This window comes from Pongo pygmaeus, chromosome 22 (assembly GCF_028885625.2).
Source record: "Pongo pygmaeus isolate AG05252 chromosome 22, NHGRI_mPonPyg2-v2.0_pri, whole genome shotgun sequence".
NCBI classification, from domain to species: Eukaryota; Metazoa; Chordata; class Mammalia; order Primates; family Hominidae; genus Pongo; species Pongo pygmaeus.
Genome location: NC_072395.2, coordinates 50,929,993 through 50,953,341, shown reverse-complemented (window position 1 = coordinate 50,953,341; position 23,349 = coordinate 50,929,993). Strand labels below are relative to the sequence as shown.

At 41.2% G+C, this 23,349-nt stretch overlaps 1 pseudogene; it reads left to right on the top strand.

The window, feature by feature from the left end:
- Positions 1-2,319, top strand: part of LOC129022557 (Down syndrome critical region protein 4-like) — a 67,685-nt pseudogene extending 65,366 nt beyond the window's left edge.
- Positions 2,320-23,349: the final 21,030 nt, after the last annotated feature.

Genomic DNA, 23,349 nt, shown 5'->3' with positions numbered 1-23,349 from the left:
ATTCTTAAAGTCCCCCAAGGGATTCCAAGCTGCAGCCAAAGGTGAGGAGTGGTGCTCCAGGAGCAAAGACTCTCAAAGCAATAACAGCAGCTTTGGTTTGGAAATGTTCTAAGGATGGTTCTTGATTGAAAACCAACATGAAGACTAGAGGGAAATTGTCCCCTGGAACCAGGCTTCCCAGGCCTTAGCAATTTCAAAACAAGAGGCAATAGAAACAGTTCACTATGTCACAGCACTGCACACATGCCCGTAAGATTCAGTGGCAGTTGTGACACTATAGAGGGCCAACTCTCAGAGAAGCCTGAGGGGACTCCACACACTGTGCTAGAGGGGAAATAACACCCAAGGTGCAAAAGAAAGTGTGCCACCTCTGTATATTTCTATACTTTGAAGGAAGATAGCAATGTCTCAAATATGTCTCAACAAATACCTCCTCTGAGGAAGGAGACAATATGTACAGGTTAAGTAGGGCCATTATTGGTTTGATGAAAGGACAGTTCTTGCAATGGAGTTAACTGCCCCAGTCACAGTGCTCTGGCACCAAAGGTATCCTGCAGAGATAAAAACAAGGACGATTTCTTCTTTGTACATCAACCTACACTCAGATCCCATGGAGCTTCCATGGCGTATTTGGCATCAGTAACACGGGCCAAGATTTTACCAAGTGTGATGTCCCGAGAGCATGTTTGGATTGGGTAGTTCCTCTAGACACTGAAGTTAGCTGGTGATGGAATGTCAGTGCTGTGAGAATCTTGGCGGTGCAAAGATCATTTTCTTCTCTTTCAAGTGGGAAATGAGAGATTGACTTAACCTAATGCATCCTCTGAAGTCCTGAAGGCATTAACCACATCACGTTGAAGGGTAGCCCAGTTCACATCTGATTGTTGAAGAGATCCTGAGAACAGAGAAACAGATCCAGAGAACAGAGATCCAATAAACAGAGAAAGAAATGGAGGAAGGCCTTAATTTCATTGAACATTAATATAAGACTGGGAATTATAGACTTTGGATTTGACTTCACAAGAGCAAGAGTATTTAATTTTAGACTTTACTTAAGACACAGAATTATTTGAACTTTAACTTCCAAGCGTATTTAGTAGTTGCCTCTTTTAATTTCTTTCTGAGAATCTCTGCTGGTGCTTAAAGCGGTGCAAGCTACTTCAGCTCTTATCCTCCAGGCACGAGGGAGGATTGGACTTGTGTGCTCTCTTGAACTCAGGTGGTGCAATGTATCTTTCTTTGGCCCATGAAATGTGAGCAGTAGGGACATGGTCCCTGCAGGAAAAGCTGTAGGCACCAGTGTGTGCCTAGCTAAGCTCAGTTTCCTTCTGGCACACAGCCAGCAGCATTCCTCATGGCTGCTGTGCTCTCAGCTGGGCACCAGAGTGAAGACCAGGCAGGCACAGGGCAGAGTCCAGGCTGGCCAGTGAAGTCCATGGAAACAAACCTTCCTAGTGTTAAGCCATGAGATCTGGGAATTGTTTGCTGCTATTTAAGAGTTCCAAGGTCCAGAATACAGCCAGCCAACCTAACCCAACCTATTAAATGAGAATTTAATAAAAGAAGAGGTTTATATTCAACTTTGGGTTGTTGACATTTTATTCCCAGATCATATTAATGTTGACATTTAATCACATTGCAGAATCTCAGATAAGCTACATTGGGCAATATTGTTGGAAAAGAATGCAAAGAAAAAGTAAATTTCCAACTTTGACTTCAGTGTGGCTCAAACTTAATTTGAATATTTTACTATTCTGAACCAAGTGACAGCTTCTGAGAACAAAACACATACTCCCTGGCAGTAGTCCCCGGAAGACACTCAAGACACAGTGGCTGATATTGGGGAGTGGGTGGCTGAAGGCAGGGGCAGCTTTTGCCAAGTGAGTAGCCGCAAGAGCAAGATGGTGCCTCCCTGGCCAACCAGGGACTTAACACTTCAATCTAAAGGTTAAGCATTCAGGGAGCAAAAAGGCAGGGCCCTCTTCTTCCCTATGCCTCATAATTGCATGAGGAGGGAATGCCACTTGAGCAACTCTCTTGGTATTCCAGTCTCACTAGCCCCTCACCATGGGGGATGGAGGTCGCAGTCTGTGGGAGACTATATTGGCTCATGGCCCATGATTGGTGAGGCTGATCTACTGGAAAACTATAAGTAACTGAGATTTGATTTCTTTTCTTCCCTTTCCACTCAGAACCAGTGAGGGGCAGCAATTTTGGGCAAAATGTCTGATTTGGAAATAACAACTTTACCTCCATGGGCTCCACAAGAAATCAGGTGGGAGAAGGGACAAGCAGATAAGTGCAAGCCCATCAACCTGAAGGCATCAACCACATCCAGCCACCTCCTTCTGATCAGCAGCAAAACTGACGTTTTGATCTCCATCTGTCTGATTCTTGTGTCTACTTCTCAGTTTACAACTCCAGTGGGAAAGAAAGAGCTTTATTTACAGACCCATAAAAATCCCATCAGTGTCATCCCCTGCTGAGAGGCCATGTGAGACCACATGGAAAAACAACAGCCATAATGGCAGCATGGCAGTGGAAGGCCTTGTGCCCTTGTGCCCAGGCCTTGTGGTCATGCAAGTTTCTTGTGGATCCTGTTGGGACCAGCCACTCACCAAGGCTGAGTAGGTCCCAAAATAAGGGGGACTTTCTACCAGACTCACAGAAAACTGCTGGGTTTTTGGGAAGGGTGTGCGTGTCTTTGGGGCATGGAAGTTGGGGTTAAAGTGGAGACCCAGAAGATGAGAAAACCTCTCTGCCTCCGCAGAAGAGTGGCAGCTGAGAGAGAGGCAAGAAACTTGCAGCCACTGTGGACTGGGGCAGAGAGATTTTGAGGAGAGTGAAATCCAGAAACTCTGTGTGGTATTAGTTTGTATCCAGAGGGTGACCCTCTTCTCAAGGAAATGTGTGTCATCAATTTTCTACACTATTAAAGGTATAAAGTTCTTGGCATTACTACGTAAAATTTTTAATGTAAAAAGATTACATCATAGAGTTTCTAGCATCTATTCTCAACTTTCCACTCCCACTGCTGGCATCCAGAGCAGGCCTTTATTACCATTCCTCTGGTTCATTTGAACCAAGCATGGATACAGAGAGAGAAGTGGGGGGAAAGATGAGCCTTCCCCACCTACTTCTTCGTCTGTGGCCGCTTTGTCTGGAAGGAGAGCGAGGTTCTGTGTGGGCTAGGAGAGGGGCAGAGGTGGCCCTCGGCTACAGTTCACCCTGCATCCCAGCCTCCTCCGTGGGTCTCCAGGCTGGGCAGCTCCAGCTCCATGGCCTGGGGGAGGGCAAATGTGATGGAGAAGAATCCAGGAGGCTAGGAGTAACTCTTCCCCCTTGGAGTGTGAGAGGCCATCTCACAAGGTCAGGGATCAAAGAGAAAAAGAATGAGCTGAACTGGCCTCTGCAGGAGCTGGAGGTAACAAGTACTGGGGCATGACATTCCCTCTGGAAAGCAAGTCTTTTACAATTTAAGTTGATGGAACTGAACAGGAGGAAGAACTGCCTTCTGTAACTAGAGAGAGACTTGCAGGAGATGACCATTGTCTGAATGTTTAACTCAACCTCACCAGCATTAATTTCAAGGAAATGATTGGACTTTTCTGCAGCTATTGGACTGGCTCTGATTTCCAGCAGACTCAAGAAAACACTGTGAACGTGAGAGCAGCAGAGCATCAGTAAAAAGGCCACCACCTCACCATGTCATGTGCAATAGCAGTGTGTGTGTGTGTGTGTGTGAATTTGCATATTTGTGCATTGTTTGCATCTGTGCCTGTGTATTCATGTGTATGAATGCATGTGTTTACGTGTGTGTGTGGGGGGGTGGGGGTATGTGTGGTGTAAGAGCCTATACAGAAGCAAGTAGAATGCCATCCCCCTCCTTCCTCTGAAAATGTGTTTCTGTCTTGGGTTGGGGTGGGACGAGGTCTGATTGTGCACTTGAGGGTCAGAGGTGTGACCTGACAGTTTCTGCATGTCATGCTATGGAGAAAGAGGCACATCTATAGCCTTCATTGTCAATGAGATCTCAAAGGGGCTCTGACTTGGGGTCCCCAAGGCTCTCTGCACTGGTCCTACGGGCTATGTTCCTGCATGGAGAGGCATGGATCTTTTTTTTTTTTTTTTCCTGAGACAGAGTCTCACTCTGTCACCAGGCTGGAGTGCAGTGGTGCAATCTTGGCTCACTGCAACCTCCACTTCCCAGGTTCAAGCGATTCTCCTGCCTCAGCCTCCCAAGTAGCTGGGATTACAGGTGCACAACACCACATCCAGCTGATTTTTGTCTTTTTAGTAGAGATGGGGTTTCACCACTTTGGTCAGGATGGTCTTGATCTCTTGACCTCATGATTCACCTGCCTCGGCCTCCCAAAGTGCTGGGATTACAGGCGTGAAGTGATTCTTTATAAACTGATGAAGATGTCACAGCTGGGGTGAGAAGAGGACAGAGATGCAGACCTAAGTCTGGGAGGTACCTGGAAAGCAGTCCTCCATCAGAGCCAGCTGTGAACGTTTCCTGTGTTCCTGTTTGCTCTTCCAGGGTTAGGGGAGCTTCCTGTTTCATTAAGGTCTTAAATAGTGTCTTTTTCTGAGTGATAATATTTTCAAAGTCACAAATTATTAATCTTATCAACTAATTTACAGAGCAGACTCACCCATGAAAGAAGAAACGAGAGAGGCCTCTTACCCACCTCACCCAATTCCTCCTATTTTTTTTTTTTCCTAAAGAGATGACTTAAAGGTCCCATTTCCAGGCCAATCAAGTTGAAGGTGAAATGTATATGTCAGTATGTTAGCAGTGAAAGAGACCCAGTAGGACATATATAGAAACTTATTTCAAGGAACTGCCTTACACAATTGTGAAGTCAGGCTGGGCAAGTCTGAAATCTGCAGGGCAGGTGGGCAGGTCAGAAACTCTCCAGCAGGAAGTGACTCTGTGGTCCACAGGCAGACATTTCTTCCTCAGAGAAGCCTCAGTTTTGCTCTTAAGGCCTTTCCACTGATTAGATAAGGCCCACCCACATTATCAGGGGTAATCTTCTTACGTAAAGTCAACTGATTTTATATATATATATGGTTGAGATTGACCATGGCATCATATATATACATATATATGTATATTATATATACATATATATAAAACCACATATATAATCTATAATAGTATAGATAGTATATATATACTATATAATCTATAGATAGTATATATATTATATATAATCTATAGATTGTATATATATTATATATATAATCTATAGATTGTATATATATTATATATACAATCTATAGATAGTATATATATAGATTATATATATATCTATAAAATGTCATCTAGATGTCATCTATAAAATATCATCATAACACCTAAACTAGTGTTTGAGTGAGTAACTGGATACTATAGCCTGGCCAAGTTGGTATAAAAAACTAACCATTAACAAACAGTACGGCTCTTGAAGAAGGCTAGTAGAGAGCAGCTGGTTGACCTTAGGATCTTTGGCATTAGGATATAAAGAGTCACCATCCAATTGCCTGCTATGCAAAAGAAAGAAGGAGGGTGAAGAAAAGATCAGAAAGGATAACACCATAATCAGCAAAGAGAGAGCAAATTTTTAACAAGGGTGCTATGCATTCTCCCCATCCACATGCAGGATGGATGGATTAATATAATACGTATGTCAGCCTGAAAGGTGCCTGGCCCAAATGCCAACTTCACCCAGAACAAAGAGCCCAGACTAAGACTGAGGGACATGGAAGGACCCTCCCAATCTCAGGGAGACCACACGAGGACTGATGCCATGGTCAATCTCAGCCGGGGGAAAGCGGGATGGAAAGTCACTCTTTACCAATGGCTAGGAGTATAACTGGACCCCAAAAGTCAGGGGGCATTTCAAGCAAAGCGATTTAGAGCATTTCAAGCAGGCAGTTGACAGAGGTGCACAGAGCAGGCTTAAATTTGGTTCTTACCTGATCAAAATTCAATTTACTGTCACCAAAGGCAGGCTATAAAACAGGCAATGTCACCAATAGCTACTGAAAGTTGGCAATACTCAAAGTCTTGGCATTAGATTTGCTTTTTCAAATAGCAGAAGTAATGCATAGTTGTTGGAGTAACTACAGCAATGCAAAGATTTTTTTTTTTAAGCGAACCTTCTTCCGCAGACTGCTCTCCAGCTTCACTATCCTGGGGGCCTAATGTTAATAGCTCATTCTTCAGTCACAATTTTTCCTTTTCCTATAAATCATTTCTAAGTATTTATACACATCTTCAGGATTTTTGTTTGTCTTTCTCAAACTGATTTTCAATGAATATATCAAAAACTCTTAATTGGTAAGTGAATATAGATCTATATTTTATCTCCTTACTTCCTTATGCATCTGCATACACATACGTAATTCTATATGAAGGTAGTCATACCATATGTGCTTAGTATTTTTGGTGTACACTTTACATTTTTTGCTTGCCTCTCCTACCGCATCATATCTCCCTATGTGTTTTTCTCCATGTTCATTTAATCATATACAAACACATACACAGTTGTTTCATGGTCTTTGTTTTGCTTTAAATGCAATCACATTGTACACACAGCCACGAACCTTGCTTTTCTCATTCAGCAATAACACTTGGAGTTGGTTTCCTGCAAGTCAACTGCTATTGCCCTTACTAGTTTTTTAATAGTTAATAACTGCATAAGATTTCACATTGTGCTTATACCCATAGCTTATTCTGCCATTTCTTGCTTAATGGGCATTCACTTGATCTTCGTGTCTTGAAACAAGGTTACATTAACTATCTGTGTACCTCTGTCCCTACATAGTGAGCTTTTGTCTCTGGGATAGTTGCCTAATACTGGGCTTGGTGATTAAAGAGCATATGGTTTTTAATTTTAATAGATCTCACCAGATCTTGATCCAAAGAGAATGGACCAACTCATATTTCCATTGGCTATGTCAAGTGTACCCACTTCACGTTCTCAACCATATAGGGGCTCTTCATTTCTATTGTTGGGCAATCTAAAGTTGTGTCTTATTACTTTAACTGCTAGTGAATTTGAGTATTTTTACCCTCATATTTGATGCTTCTTTGAATTGGATTTTCTGTAAACTTCTTATTCATATTATTTGCCCAATTTTCTATTTCATTATTTTCTTATTAATCTAAGGCTTTTTTGAGTATATGTTTTTCCAAATCCATAACTCCTTTAATCTGATTATAATAAATATCATTATAAAGTTTTTAATTTTTTATGATGTCAAATATATGTTAAATATGTATATATCGTTTTTTGTTGTGTTTTGTTTTGTTTTTTGAGACAGAGTCTCACTCTGTAGCCCAGGCTGGAGTGCAGTGGCGTGATCTCGGCTCACTGCAACCTCCACCTCCCGGGTTCCTGGTTCAAGTAATTCTCCTGCTTCAGCCTCCCGAGTGGGTGGGATTACAGGCCCATGCCACCATGCCCAGCTAATTTTTGTATTTTTAGTAGAGACAGGGTTTCACCATGTTTGCCAGGCTGATCTTGAACTCCTGATTTCGTAATCTGCCCACCTCAGGCTCCCAAAGTGCTGGGATTACAGGCGTGAACCGCTGTACCTGGCCACATATATGTTTTCATACGTGTGTATATACATATAATAAATACATATATGTGTATATATCTACATATATCCAGTCTGGATATTTTAACTCACTTAAAATCTCCTGAATTCCTAGATTGTATTTTTAGTCTCCTAGATTTTCTTCTAATGTTTTTATTTCTACAATACTTACATTTTAATTTTTAAAGCGTCAGTTCAATCATCATTGCCAAGTTTAAAAGTTACTCCAAAATGCAGAGGATTAAAATAGTGGCCATTTTATTTTTCCTGTGATTTTATAGTTCAGGAACTCAGGAAAGACTCAGCTAGGCAGTTCTGGTTTGGAGTCTTGTATGTAAACAGTCAGTTGCCAGTGGGGCCTGAAAGTTCAACTAAGCTGGATGCTCAAGGTAGTTCTTCCCTGTGGCTGCAGCCAGCTCAGCTGGGCTGTTAGCCAGAACACCCATGTGTAACTTCTTTAGCAAGTCAATCTCAGCATGGCCTTTTCTTACCTGCCTCTAAAGTTATGCAGCATTATTTCAGAAGTTTAGGTTTCCAGAAGTAACCTGTGGCATTCAAACAATTTCCCTGGAACACACCATTATTTATGCCATGGAGAGAAGGGCAGAGAAGTGTGGGCCAATCCTTTTCCACCTCACCTAAATCTCTTGCTGGAATAATACTATTGATGATTATTCTTCACGTGTTGAAGAAAAAACTACTATTTTTCACCCAATATGTTGCCATGATGTCAGAAATATGGACAGCTATGACATCAGTTCTTATGTCCACTTGATGCTGGCACAGTGACACAGTGAACAGGGAGGGATTAGCAGGAATACTGCCAGAAGTGTCCATGTTTAACAATGAGCTCTCTCTTCAGAGAAATTATCTCAGTGTGTTTGCTTAGCAGTCAGGCAACCACTTGTTAAAAACGCCCATATTTCTAAGAGGCATTAGAAACTGGCAGAAACATTTTGCTGCCATCACTTGTGAATTCATGCCAGCTGTGATGAATACGAATGAGAAGGAGTTCTAAATGGATCCGTGCAGACGCATCACAACACTCCCAACATTTGACAAGCTGATTTCCAAGAAGAGCGTCAGGGCACGGGTCAGCAGTGGGGCAGCTGGTGGTGCCACTGGGGACCACAATCTCAGCATTAGCATTCTCTGCACAGAGGACGCCAGCTTCAGTGTCTAATTTCAGTGTCTAAAGCCATATTTTTGCATCTCATAATATCATTTAGGTAAAACTAATTCTGATTGATTGGCACAATTCTTGCTTTTAGTTCTGGACTTGCTTGCTGTGTCTGTAATAGGATTGAAATATACATAATGGCATGGGGAGAGTTGAGGACAGGCTGGCTCTGTTTCAGTCATTACCGTTCTATAATTTGTCCTCGGACATTAGGACCATAAATAACGTTGGAGATCCTCTGGGAGGGGCAGATAGTGATATTATGGACACTGATACTATGTATATATTTAACATACATTTGAATTTATAAAAATTAAAAGCTTTATAATGATATACTATATATTTTTTCAGTGCCAGCTATGGATCCCACAACTACAGAGCCACCATTATCTCTGCTTCTGTGTCTGTTTTTCTGACCTGAAATCCCAGAAGAAGGGGAAGATGTGCTTTCTTAGAATTAGCCAGCCTTTCCCCAAGATCCCTGGATAAGACAAATAAGACCCCGCAATCTGTACCTGTTGGAAAGAAGTCCGGGATTGCTATGACTAAGAGCTGTCTTCTCTTATATTCTCATCGTGTTTTAAAATACCTCTGGGAGGATAAATGAGAAACTGACAACATGTTTGCTGCCAAAGTTAGGAGTTGAGTAGATGGGAGACACAGGTAGAAGGGACACTTTACTGTGTACTTTTTGTCCCTCTTGATTTTTGTATCATGTTGGAAGAGTAGTAGAGAGAGAGAGAAAACAGGAGATGGTTAATCGGTATAAAAATACAGTTAGATAGAAGGAGTAAAATGTAGTGTTTGGTAGCACAATAGGGTGACTATAGTTAATAATTTCTTATATATTTCAAAATAACTAAAAAAGTGAAATTGGAATATCCCTAATGCAAAAAATGATAAATGCTTGAGGTGGTGGATCTTCTACTTACCCCAATTTGACCACTACACATTATATGCTTGTATCACAATATCACATGCACCCCATAAATGTATACAGCAATTATGTATCCATAATCATTAAAAATAAAATGTTTTAAGTTTTTTAAAAGAAAAAGAAAATAAAATATTTCAAAGAAAAAATGGTACAGCTAATTTAAGAATAAATTAAAGAACTAAAAGAATTCATTTTTAATGGCTTTGTCTGTAATTGAATTGAAATATACATAATGATATTGTGGGAATCAATGCTAAGTACTTACTATTGTTAATCATTTTTCATCTATGATTTTTCTTCCTATAACCACGTCCTCAGGTCCTGAGTTCTGAGGTAGAATGTAGCCTTACTAAGAGAAAAAAAATAAGCCATCACACTTCTTATAGAACCTGACCTAGTGTCCTGAAAAAATGCCTTTGATTAATAATTAATACACAATCTCTTTTAAAAAATCAAGGTCTATTTTTCTATGCCCAAAACATTTTTACTAAAGCAGCCATTTTTTTTACCCTAAATTGAGGCCATACAATGTATGGCAGTGGCCAAAACATATAAACAAATCTGAGAGCCCCTTAATGCTCAATTCCTAGATCTCAGGACCCCCTCTGGGACTTTAAATAAGTCCTCAAAGACCTCCTCTTGTGGCAGAGCATGCTCTTCAGTGTTCTCTGAGCAGACAGGAAAAGGGAGCATAAGCTTGGGCCCAAGTGAATCTCGGAAACCAATGCTTCTTATACTCCTACTGCATTCTCGCCCTTCTTGCCCTAACCTCATCCATTAATTCTATAAATACTGTATTAGTCCATTCTGACACTGCTAAGAAAGACATGTGCCCCAAATGGGTAATTTTTAAAGGAAAGAAGTTTAATGGACTCACAGTTCCACATGGCTGAGGAGGCCTCAAAATCATTGTGGAAGACAAAGGAAGAGCAAAGGAACATGTTGCATGAGGCAGGCAAGAGAGCGTGTGCAGGGAAACTCCCATTTATAAAACCATCAGATCTTGTGAGACTTATTTACTACCATGAGAACAATATGGAGGAAACCACCCCCATGATTCAATTATCTCCACCTGGCCCTGCCCTTGACACATGGGGATTATTACAATTCAAGGTGAGATTTGGGTGGGGACACAGAGCCAAACCATATCAAATACTCATTGAACATTATGGCCAACTTCAGTGACCTTTACAGCCACAGTGCATGTCCAAAGTCAGTAGTTTTTCATGATTTTTAAAATAGTTCTTGTGAGCAATGACAGCAAAGTCGATGTTTACTTTAATTTCTCCTCCCTTCCTGAGTTTATCCTGAGTTCAGCCCCTTCCTCTGCCCAGCAAAGAGCCAAATGCCCAGCCTAAATGTTTAGGAGAAAACTCACAACCAATTCTCTTGCCTGACTTTTGCCATTTAGGGCAGAGCTCCAAGACTTTTGTTCAAGGTAAATGCTGTTTTTTATCTTTCAAATGGAGTTGTTGAATGAAGAGATTTGTTTAGCTCATTAGAAGTGCTAAAAGTAAATGCTCAACATTATCTTATATTCTAAACACTAAACTCACACTTACCCTCTTCTTTGTGTACATTAGAAATCCCAAAGTCTATGCAAATGTACTTCTCTGAGTATTGAGTATCAATAACATTCCACTACATGGAAATACCTACTCTGTCATTTTTATTTGATATGCATATACAAGACCAATATTGGTGTGTCATTAAAATGTGAGGTTCTGTACCTAGTGGCATTTATTTTCAGTATAGAGTTTGTTTCTGCAAAAACCTGGTTTGTTCATGAATACTTATCCCAGCAGCTCTCTAACCTCTCCCACAACCCTGAAATCTGCAGAGCTCCACCATCCCAGTGTGCCCCCTGGAAGGGCCTTTAATTCCACAGAAAGGCAGAGTAGAAGAATACTGAGAAATGGCGAATACAGTGCCAGGCAAAGAGTTGCATGCTTGGTTCATATCTAGAAGGCAAGTATATGACACACCTTTCCTCTGTAACAACAGAACGATGACAACAAAATGTAACTAGAAGGTCAATTCATGTCTGTGTTTTTAGTAGACACAGAAAAAGGAGGGGACACTTTTAAATAATAAACACAAGCAGTATGTAAATGACATAGTAACCCAATTTTAAAATAAAGGAACTAAAGTCAGCACCAGGACCTTTTCAATAATAGAGTAGTGACATTATCTTACATTTCCAGAATCCTTTGTATTTCATTGTGAATTCACTCTAACTCTTAGACCAACCGCATGGGGATAGGACAGATATTATCCACAATTATAGATGGAGAATCTTGATTTCTAGATACGTGAAATAACTTTCCCAAGGTCATAGAGTTAGTAAACTTTTGTGCAGGAACCATGATCCCTGATGTTTTTTTTTTAGATAAGTGTGTGAGATAACCCAGAAGGAGTCATTTCTTCCTCTCCCTTCCTTTACTATGGGTTTGTCAGTCATGTTCCACTAATACCAAGTCAAGTTAGAGAAGGCAGACACAGCCAGTAGAAAGAGGAAAGATGCTGTTCGGGAGGGTAGTAGGTAGCATCCTATCTCAGCTGAGGCACAGCAACTGGGAAAGACCAGTATAAAGATATTTAGGGTTGTCAGAAATTAGAGGAGTCAGTAGGTAAGATATATAAACTAAGACCACAAGTCAGGACACATAACGTAATGAGAGGCTAGAGAAGGCAGCCCACTGATAACTCAGGGTAGGCAGTTGTTAGATCAACACGTTAAAATGCCATAGGATGAGCCTCACCTTTTATTAGAATAAGTGAGGATTTTGTGGTGATTGTCACTATTGGTACCTGACGTGTTTTGGCTGTGTCCCCACCCAAATCTCACCTTGAATTGTAGTAATCTTCACGTGGCAAGGGCAGGGCTAGGTGGAGATAATTGAATCATGTGGGTGGTTTCCCCCATCCTGTTCTTGTGGTGGTGAATAAGTCTCACAAGATCTGATGGTTATATAAGTGGGAGTTCCCTTGCACACACTCTCTTGCCTGCCAGCATGTAAGAATTCCCTTTGCTCTTCCTTCGTCTTCCACCATGATTGTGAGTCCTTCCCAGCCATGTGGAACTGTGAGTCCATTAAACCTCTTTCCTTTACAAATTACCCAGTTTTAGGTATGTCTTTATTTGCAGCATGAGAACAGACTAATACAGTACCAGCATGTCCCTAATGCAGTAAAGGCAGAAACATGTTTGGCTCATGGGATCATAGATGGTTCTACTGACCTCATCATACATCTTGAGAACACAGATATTGCACACCCAGCTCCAGGAAGCACACTTCCAGAAGCTTAAGTAGAAAAATGCCCTTTTGAAGACACTCGGGAAAGTCACCTTCAACACTCAGGTGCAGAGGCGACTCCCTGTCTTCTCAAAAGGAGTTGTGCTGAGTCTTGGAAGCAGCCAAAGCTTATCACAGGGAAATGGAGCTAAAGGGGACTTTTGTGTTGGAATGTCTGAGAAAGAGAACCCGTCCAAGCCTGGGGATATGGACCCCATGAGGAGGCATGGTGTCAGTGCTCAGGACCCGGAAGGCCAAGGCACATTTTAAGCCGTAGACACATTTTAAGAGACCATGTACAGAGGTGATAGCAAAGGCTGTGACCCTGGAAAGCTAAGAGAAAATGGAAATACCTATGGGTGAGCTTGGCATTGAATAAGTGGGATCTTCCACCCTTGACTCAAAGATCTTGGAGTCCCGCGACATGGGTGGCACTTTCCCTGACCCTTGCTAAGAGCGTATTGTTCTCATTTGCATGTTCTGCTTCTTCCTCTCAGTACTGCCTGACTCTCACCCGTCAGCCTCTGACAATGCTCTCTTTTGCGTGGGGATCAGGCAATGTATCAGAGCCCTCCACTCAGCAAGAGTTTTTGGTTTGTTGTCTTCCATTTCCCTGAAAAGAAAGATGCTTTTAACACTTCCTCCTTGTCCTTATTAGGCAGAACCATCCCAAATCAAACCTTCGAGCCATCTATGATGTGCAGAATTGATCTTGAAACAGAGCATAATCAATACATAAACATGGGCATAGACTTTGTCTTCTTCCTTTCCTGATAATCTGCTCACTAAGGGTGTGCTTGTTAATGCTATTGACCAGCTTACTGAGACATGAGAGAAAAGCAAGTGTTGTGTGAATGTGGCAATAGAGCTTGATCATCCAGAAAATCTCTTAAAGGGCACCATTATTAACTGGAAATTTTTTTTCTATTCCATTTTAAGACAAAGGAGAAAATCACAAAACAAGATGATATTTTGCATATTGGTTAAATATGGGTTTTTTTGTCATCAGCGTCTTAGCTGTGATTCCAGAGTATGACATGCACACACAAAATCATCCATTGAGGTAGACAAAGGAAATATTTTATTTTCATACTAAAAAATGAAAAGAATGATACTTTACTACTATTTAGTGTGTATGGATTGAGATTGAGGCAGAGGATTGTAATGCTCACCAAATACCCATGGGTTCCTTTATATTTCCCAGACCCCTTTGCACCTATGATCAATTCATGTGGCCAGGATCTGGCCAATGGGATTGGCTTCCTGGCCTGATCACAGCCTTCCTTTCACATTGCACTGACCCTAGAAGCAAAGAGATCATGCAGAGAAGCTGTCTGGTCCATGCTGTCTGTCTTAGAGTGATAAATGAACTTGAATTGTGTTTAGACACTGGTATTTAGGGGTTACTTATTAGCATAGCCTAACCTCCTATGACTAGTGCACCTTGTGCTGTAAGTAAATATCAGACCTTCATGTGTCACCCGCAGTGAGCGAGGTGTTCTGAGGGAGGCTGGCTGTACATTGGCAATAAGGGGTCCATATCAAGTCTTCCTGTCATTGGTTTGATTTCCACATAATACAACATACTGACTTATGCACACCCAGTTAGGTGAATTTAGAAACTACATTATCTCATTTAAGCTGAGCCAATTCTCACACAATGAGCAGCTGTTTTAAGAGGCAATCCTCCAAAAAACAAACCCTGTGGACTGAAGAAAATAACCAAAAAATACAATCGTAAGAGAACCAGGGTAAAACAACTAATATGTCTAACCACATGACAAGATAAAAACAATGACAGCCTGATTCAAACTGAGATGAAAACCAATGAAAAAAATCAGTATTATTAAGAAACCTATCTGAAATACAGTCTTTCATTTAATACATATTTATCAAATGCCTTCTACATGCCAGGCATAATCTAGGTACTGGGGAGAAAACAGCAGACAGAGCAAAGCCCTACTCTCTCATGGAGTTAATCAGCACATACATAAAATGTCGGGTGGTAAGAGGTGCTAGGGGAAAATAAGGCAGGGTAGCTAGTGTTAGGAATGCCTGAGAAGCTAGGGGAGGCTTCTCTGGTAAGGAAATATTTGAGCAGACCCTAAAGGAAAAGAGTCTTGTGCATACCAAAGGGAGAACATTCCAAGCAGAAGAAAGTGCAATTGCAAAGGCAGGGAAGGAAGGGTGGGGGGAGCAAGGCTCCAGTGGGCAGGGTGCTATGTAAAGGCAATGGGGGAGGCCAGTGTGGATGGGAAGGAGTGAGTGAGAAGAAAAGTGGGAGGTGACATGATCCAAGCACTGGGGGCTGATGAAGGTCAAGGTCATGCAGGGGCCTGTAAGGACTCAGGCCATTCCTATGAAAGGGAGGAAGAGGCACTGGAAAGTCTGCCCAGGGATGTGACAGGATATAACCTGCTTTTTCTGGCTGAGATTAACAAAAGGAGTGAGGGTGGAAGCAGGGAGACCATGTAGCAATTGAGTTTGCAATATGGATTGTCCTTTAATAATGAAAGTCATTCTGGGTGTGTAATTGAGCCTTGATATCATCACAATTAGCAGGACACTTAAAATTAGAACCTAAAAACAACTACCTGTTTATTTATTTATTGCTTAAATTTAAAGGTACTATATACTCAGCCCAGTACTTAAAAAATTCCAAGCTTAACGATACTTGTTTAGAAGATCTGTTGAAGTCTCTTACTCAGTAGCAAAACCCTCATTAGGGAAGCGCTTATTCATCCTCTTGAAGAAAAATGGCTAAATGGATACATAGGAACCAATATATGTTGACAAATTAAAATGCTTTTCATTGTCAACAAATCAGGAAGAGATTTCACTAAAATCTTGAAGATAAAAGTATGGGATAAATTATACAGTGGAAAATGTTAGATTATTACATGGATGAGAGTACAGATATTTCTAATGCCTCAGCTGATATATTTGCTAGATCCTGTTTCAGCAAGGAGATATATGATAAACTACATTTTTTATAAGCCACCAAGTGGAAGATTTATTGGATAAAACATCTTCATAGGAGTAATTTTTGAGTAAAAACAATGTTTGATCGAAAAACAGTGTAGCGGAACCCCTAATGGGGAGGCTGCTTGACTGTAACTTTACAAACAAAATCTAGGTGAGCATTACAAATATAGCTGCACACAGGAAATCCAAGCACTGCATCCTTTGAAAGCAAGCTATTGCTGCAATGATTAGTTGGATTTATGAAACTAATGCAAAACATGTGTATTAGTTATTGATTGCTGTATAGTATAGGTACTGGGGAGAAAACAGCAGACAGAGCAAAGCCTTACTCTCTCATGGAGTTAATCAGCACATATATCAAATGTTGGATGGTGAGAGGTGCTAGGGGAAAATAAAGCAGGGTCACTAGTGGTAGGAGTGTCAGGAGTTCAGGAATGGCTTATGTGTCAGGGTCTCTCTCAAGATGGCAATCAAGGTAAGGGCCAGCTGGGGCTGGGGACTCATCTGAGGCCCAACTGGGGAAGGATCTGTTTCCAAGCTTCTGTGGTTGTTGACAGGATTCAGTTCCTCACTGGCTGTTGGACTGAGAGACTCCTCTCCTGCTGGTGTCAGGCTAGAGGACACCTTCAGTTCCTGGCAACATGGTCCTTTCCATATGGCAGCATAATTCATTAATGCCAGCAAGGGAAAGAGTCAGTAAAGAGAGTTCCTTAGCAGGATGCAAGTTACAATCTTATGTAATATAATCATAGAGTGACATCTCCTCCCCTGTGCCATGTTCTATTGGGCAAAAGCAAGTCACAGGTCCCAACCAGACTCAAAGGGGAGGAATTATACAGGCTTGTGATTCCCAGGAGGTAGGAATCCTAGGGGCCATTTTGGAGTCGGCCACAACCTGTAAAATGTAGTAAAACCAGTGCAATACTTTGTAATGAGTCAGGAATGACCAGGAAAAGTTTTTGCTAGATGGAGTCTTCCTTGGTAGAGTTTCAATGTCTATTTTATAACAAAATACTTAAAAGAGTTGACAAAATGATTAAAAAAAACATTTGAGTACATTTCCTTAGTGAAATGGCAAGTGTTCCAGAGAAACAACTGACAGTGATATACTACTTCTTAGATATTTTGAAAGGAAAAGACAATGTTCTCTTTCAAAATAAAGGTGATGCTTAACAACAATTTTAAAATAATTTGTCTTATTCTGTCTGAGGTGCTATAACAGAATACAATAGGTTGGAAGTCTTAAAGAGCAGACATTTATTTCTCATAGTTCTGGGGTTTGGAAAGCCCAGGATCAAGGCACTGGCAGGCCCCCTGCTGGGACAGACCTGCTTCTAGTTTGCAGATGACTATCTGTTCATTGCATCCTCACATAGCCAAGAGAGCGAACATCTTTCTCTGCCTCTTCTTTTAAGGGCACTAATCCCATTCATGAAGGCTCCACCTTCATAAAATAATTACCTCCCAAAGGCTCCGCCTCCTAACATCATCACATTAGGACTTAGAATTTCAATGCAGGAACTGGGGGGTGGTGGCAGATATTAACATTCAGTTCATAAAATGACTGCTTATGGAGAAAGCACTTTTAAATGGATGTTTGCAAATGCTTTCATCTATTGTTCAATGTGATATAAATGTGTCACCTACAAAAAACTCTTTAGGAAAAATAATATTGAAAAGAAATCTAAAAACCTTTTATTTTTTATTTTTATTTATTTATTTATTTTGAGACAGAGTCTCACTCTCTCACCCAGGCTGGAGTGCAGTGGTGAGATCTCGGCTCACTGCAACCTCCACCTCCTGGGTTCAAGCAATTCTCCTGTCTCAGCCTCCCAAGTAGCTGGGACTACAGGTGTGCACCACCACACCTGGCTAATTTTTGTATTTTTAGTAGAGACCAGGTTTCACCATGTTGGCCAGGGTGGTCTTGAACTGACTTCAGGTGATCCACCTGCCTTGGCCTCCCAAATTGCTGTAATTACAGATGTGAGCCACCAAGCCCAGCTCTAAAATCCTTTTAAATGAAGAAGTTTAGTGACTTTTGAATCCATTTGTTAAGTTTAAATATATTTAATTTTTAATTTAGCTTTCAGGTATGAGTTTTTGAGGGAAGTGAGTGCTTTATTTCTTTCTCTTTCTCTCCCACTCTCTCTCTCTCTTTATCTCTGTATCTCTGAGTGTCTCTGTCTTTTTCCCTGAAGAGAGACCCATATCAAGACAAACACACATACATACACACATACTGGTATCCCAGTAAATCATATTTGAAGACCCAATTTGACTGGTATATCCACAATTTTTTCTTGGAGTTGGTGCCTCAGAGGTGAAGGCAGGGACAGATTGTGTGAAGCCATGCTGAAATCCCCATAGATGTGACCCAATGTCAGACCTAAGAGTGAGACTCACCTAGGATGCTGAATAAATAGTGTCCATTTAGCCCCTGGGAAGCCCAAGTATCTTGGAACAGGAAGTAAATTTTCTCGTGGGGTTTCAATGATCTTAATTTCAACTCCACTGAAGTTTTAAACTGTGTACAATGTTAAATTATTTCTAGTTCATGCTATATTATGATTTCTCCTCTCTATAATGAAAAAGTGAATTGGCTAAGGGTCTACATGTAACTAGATTCATTGGGAGAGCAGAACCATTAACATGAGTCTCCACGTGCATTTTCTCATGCTTAGAGAACAATCAGAACTGCTTAATTAAGTGCCGAAGAACAAAGCTCTATTATCGACCACAAGATGAGAATGTCAGTCCTGAGCCTACTTGTCTTCCAGTCCGTTCCCCAAACACCATAGTAATCCATGATCCAAAGTAAGCACTGTTCATTACCTTGTCTACTGCTTCTTAAAAATGTGTTTATGCATTTAGTGTTTGTACGTCCTTGAGTTAATGAGCGTTATACATTTTGTGGGAAGTAGTACTATGAGGAGAAAACCAAAAAAAGCAAAACCTTGCTCCTCCCAGAACATTGGGTTCAGTTAACCACATCGTAGCTGTTCTTAAGCTGTGTTCTGTGGTGGATGCCTGTGTGTGTGTGTGTCTGTGTGTGCGAGCACACACAGATATTCAAATATTCTTTGAAGTTTTACAGCTAGGAAACCTACTCACTTTTGTTTAACCTAGTAGTTCCCAGACATGTCTGACCATGAATCATCTTTCCTTACTAGAACAATATCTTAGTTTGGATTCCCCTGCTATTCATTCCAGTACAAGGAGTTTATTTGGGAAATGATTAGAGGAAATGCCAATGAGGGTGTGAGGACGTGAGCGGGGGAAACGAAGGCCGCCAGGAAAGGGTCTGTTATCAAGCAACTCACCACCCTGGTTCCAGCTGGTAATTAAGAGCCCAGGTAGAGCATCTGCTTCTGCTCAGTCACTGACTGAGGAATATCCGACCTGCAGCACTCATGGACAGAGCATTCTAGAGCAAGAGAAAGCAAAGAGACACAGATATTTGCAGTTGGAAGCCAGACTACTACAATAGTAAGACCAAGGTGTCAGCAGAGCACCAGCATCTGAAAAGACAGCTTTCAGGACAGTCTTGTAGCTTTCAGAACACTCAGGTAGTGCAGAATACAGTCTAGGGAATACTGGCATCTATCTCGGATTTTTTACATGCAAGCAATGGTGATATTCTGAATAGACATGGCCCTTGGAAAGAAAATGGGAGCCCCTGAAGGAGTGATATTAGTGAAATTCTGCAGAAAGAAAGGAACGAGCACTGACTGGGCAGCAGATTGAAAACTGGAACTCAGTTCCAGCACTCACAAGGGTTTGATTAAGCTATGGAAGAAGACACGAAGGCTGAAGGAAGTTTCTGAAACCGTGGGGCGGGGTGGGGGCGGGGGAATAGTTCCAGGTTTTTCTATGAAACATGATTAAAATGGAGGGTGTTCTTATGCACACAGAGCAATTGAAAGAAAAGTAACCTACACCAGAAGGCAGAAGCAACAGTAATATCTGGATTGGGAATGTACTTCAGGGAATTGAATGGGAGATAAAAGAACAAGCCCCCACCAATAGTCTAGAATTAGAGAGACCTCTGGAGGACTCCAAAATGACATCTTAACAAGCCTGTGCTGATAGATCTGAGAAGCTCACAAGAGCTTCTCTCCAAGGTGTGAGTTGAAATGGAAGAAACGGTGGTCACTTAGCTGACATGAGAGTTTCCATCTAAGAAGGCTTCTGAGAGGCTTCTCATGGGGAAAGGGGGAAGAAATGTCTTCTGGAGAGTAATACTAACAGTGAACACTTGCCTTTAGTTTGGGTCTGCCATGAAGCTGATGTTAAGATAGGATTAGACACAGAAGAGCTTTTCTGGGGGAAAGAACAGGAGAGATGGAAACAGGGAGAGCCTTCAATTGATGTTACAAGTTTGACATCTGGGAAGAAGAGCAGGAAGGATGAAAGAGTGTATTAGGAAGAGTCTTGGACTGCAGCGCAGTTCCAAAAAGGTTTGAGGAGGCCGATGGGGAGTCCTCAAGTCAAAGTCACCTATTAAGATAATCTGTGCCTCTCTGGAATGCGTGTGCATTGACAGCCTGCCACACTCTGCTATTGGCTGGGAGCTGACTGCAGGAGGCATGACCTCAGTATGAGGACAGCAGTCAGCTACACTCTAAGCAGCAGCAGATCTCCGCAGTGCATTTTCATGACTGTCACCTCCTTATACAGCGCTCACTATGTGCTAGGCTCAGGAGTTCTCACATCAGCCCCACAACATGAGCATTTTACAATGATTCTGTAGCAGAGAATACTAATGGACACTTTTCTAGTAGCCAGACTGTAGAGTTTATTTCAATTCTGTTCTAACTTTGTTCTTTAATCCATTGCCTAATCATGGAGTCATTTTTTAGGTTGTTACTGTTTTGTTTGGTTTTATTTACCTGCTTCCAAAGCTCCTTTAAAAATGCTTATTTTTTATTTTACTTATTTTTCTGAAAGGAAAAAGTAAACAATTTTTATATGCATATCATCTATGTAGAAAATCATATGGAATCTATAATACAGCTATTAGAACCATTAAATGAGCTTGGCAATGTTGCAGATACAAGATCAGTATAAATAACCAATTGTATTTCTATATACTAGCAATAAAGAATTAGAGATTAAAATTTTAAATACAATACTATTTAAAATGACTTCCAAAATGTGAAATACTTAGGAACAAATCTGACAAAATTACAAAATATTGCTAAGATAAAATTTAAAAACCTAAATAAATGGAGAGACACACTGCGTTTATTGGCTGAAAAACTAAATGTTATTTAGATGTCAATTATCCTCCAAAGTGAGTTTCTTATAGGCAGCATATCTATTTATTCACTCTGCCAATATCTATGTATTAATTTTGGTGTTTAGATCATCTAATGTGATTATCGATATGGTTAGATCTAAATCTATCATCTTGCTATTTCTTTTCCATTTCCCCCATCTATTATTTGTTCTCTGTTTCCTCTCTGTTTTCTATTAGATGTAAATATTTTTTATGATTCCAAAAAATGCTTATTTTTAAAAGTTAACATGTCTAATAGAACTTTCTGAAATTATGGGAGAGTTCCATGTCTGTGTTGTTCATTATAGCAGACACTGGCCACATGTGGCTGCCGACTGCTCAAGATGTAGCTACTGAAACTAAAAAACTGGGTTATTCCTTCAATTTAATTAATTAATTAATTTCTTTATTTTTGAGACGGAGACTCACTCTGTCACCCAGGCTGGAGTGCAGTGGCACAACCTCAGCTCACTGCATCCTCTGTTTCCCAGGTTCAAGCAATTCTCGTGCCTCAGCCTCCTGAGTAGCTGGGATTACAGGTGTGCATCACCACGCCCAGCTAATTTTTGTATTTTTAGTAGAGATGGGGTTTGACCATGTTGGCCAGGTTGGTCTCGAACTCCTGAGCTCAAGCGATCCACCCGCCTTGGCCTTCCAAAATACTGGGATCACAGGCGTGAGCCACTGCACCCAGACTTTTTTTTTTTTTTTTTTTGAGACAGAGTCTTGCTCTGTCACCCAGGCTGGAGTGCAGTGGCTCAATCTCGGCTCACTGCAAGCTCCACCTCCCGGGTTCACGCCATTCTCCTGCCTTAGTCTCCCAAGTAGCTGGGACTACGGGCGCCCGCCACCATACCCGGCTAATTTTTTGTATATTTAGTAGAGATAGGGTTTCACCGTGTTAGCCAGGATGGTCTCTATCTCCTGACCTCGTGATCTGCCCGCCTCGGCCTCCCAAAGTGCTGGGATTACAGGTGCGAGCCACTGCGCCTAGCCCTTTTTTTTTTTTTTTTTTTTTTTTTTTTTTTGAGATGGAGTCTCACTCTGTCATCCAGGCTGGAATGCAGTGGTTTGATCTCTGTTCACTGCAACCTCCATCTCCTGGGTTCCAGCAATTCTCTTGCCTCAGCCTCCCAAGTAGCTGGGACTACAGACAGGCACCATCAGACCCAACTATTTTTTTTATTATTTTTTTGTATTTTTAGTAGAGACAGGGCTTCACCATGTTGGCCAGGCTGGTCTCAAACTCCTGGCCTCAGATGATCCTCCTGCCTCAGCCTCCCAAAGTGCTGGAATTACAGATGTGAGCCACAGTGCACAGCCTATTTAATTTTTAATTAATCTGAATTTAATTTTAAGTGATGACGTGTGGCTACTGGTCGGTGAAACTTGCAGATTAATTAGAAAATATCCAGAGCCAGTAGTTCCCGCCCCAGGCACCTCAGAAGGTATCTTTCATTAAAGTGGAAAGCATGCTATGATCTGGGTTCAGACCCACTGCCTCACAAGTTCAGAATCAGACTTGCCAGTACCACAAGAGAAAATCCACCTATTAGGCATAAATCAAGATACTCTGGCTTGGAAAACTGAAATAAACTACGGGGACAATTTAATTTATAATAGAAGTAACTGCAAAGCAGTAAGCCAGCTCCTTGCGTCAACAAAATCAGCACAGTCCCTTCCTACAGCCAAGTTGACTAAGAATTCCATTGATTAATGAAGAAGTTACACAAATTCACATGAAGAAATTACATCGCCCATTTAAAAATGGGCAAAGGGCTTGAGCAGACATTTCTCCAAAGGAGATCTGCAAATCGCCAAAAAGCACATGAAAAGCTGCTTACTACCACTAATCATTAGAGAAATGCAAATCAAAACCACAATGATAACCACTTCACAGCCATTAGAATGGTTATTATAAAAACATGGAAAATAACAAATGCTGGCAAGGATGTGGAGCAACTGGCATCTTCGTGCATTCCTGCTGGGATTATACAATGGTGCAGCCAATGTGGAAGACAGTTTGGAGATTCCTCAAAAAGCTAAACAGAGACTTGCCATAGGACCCAGCAAT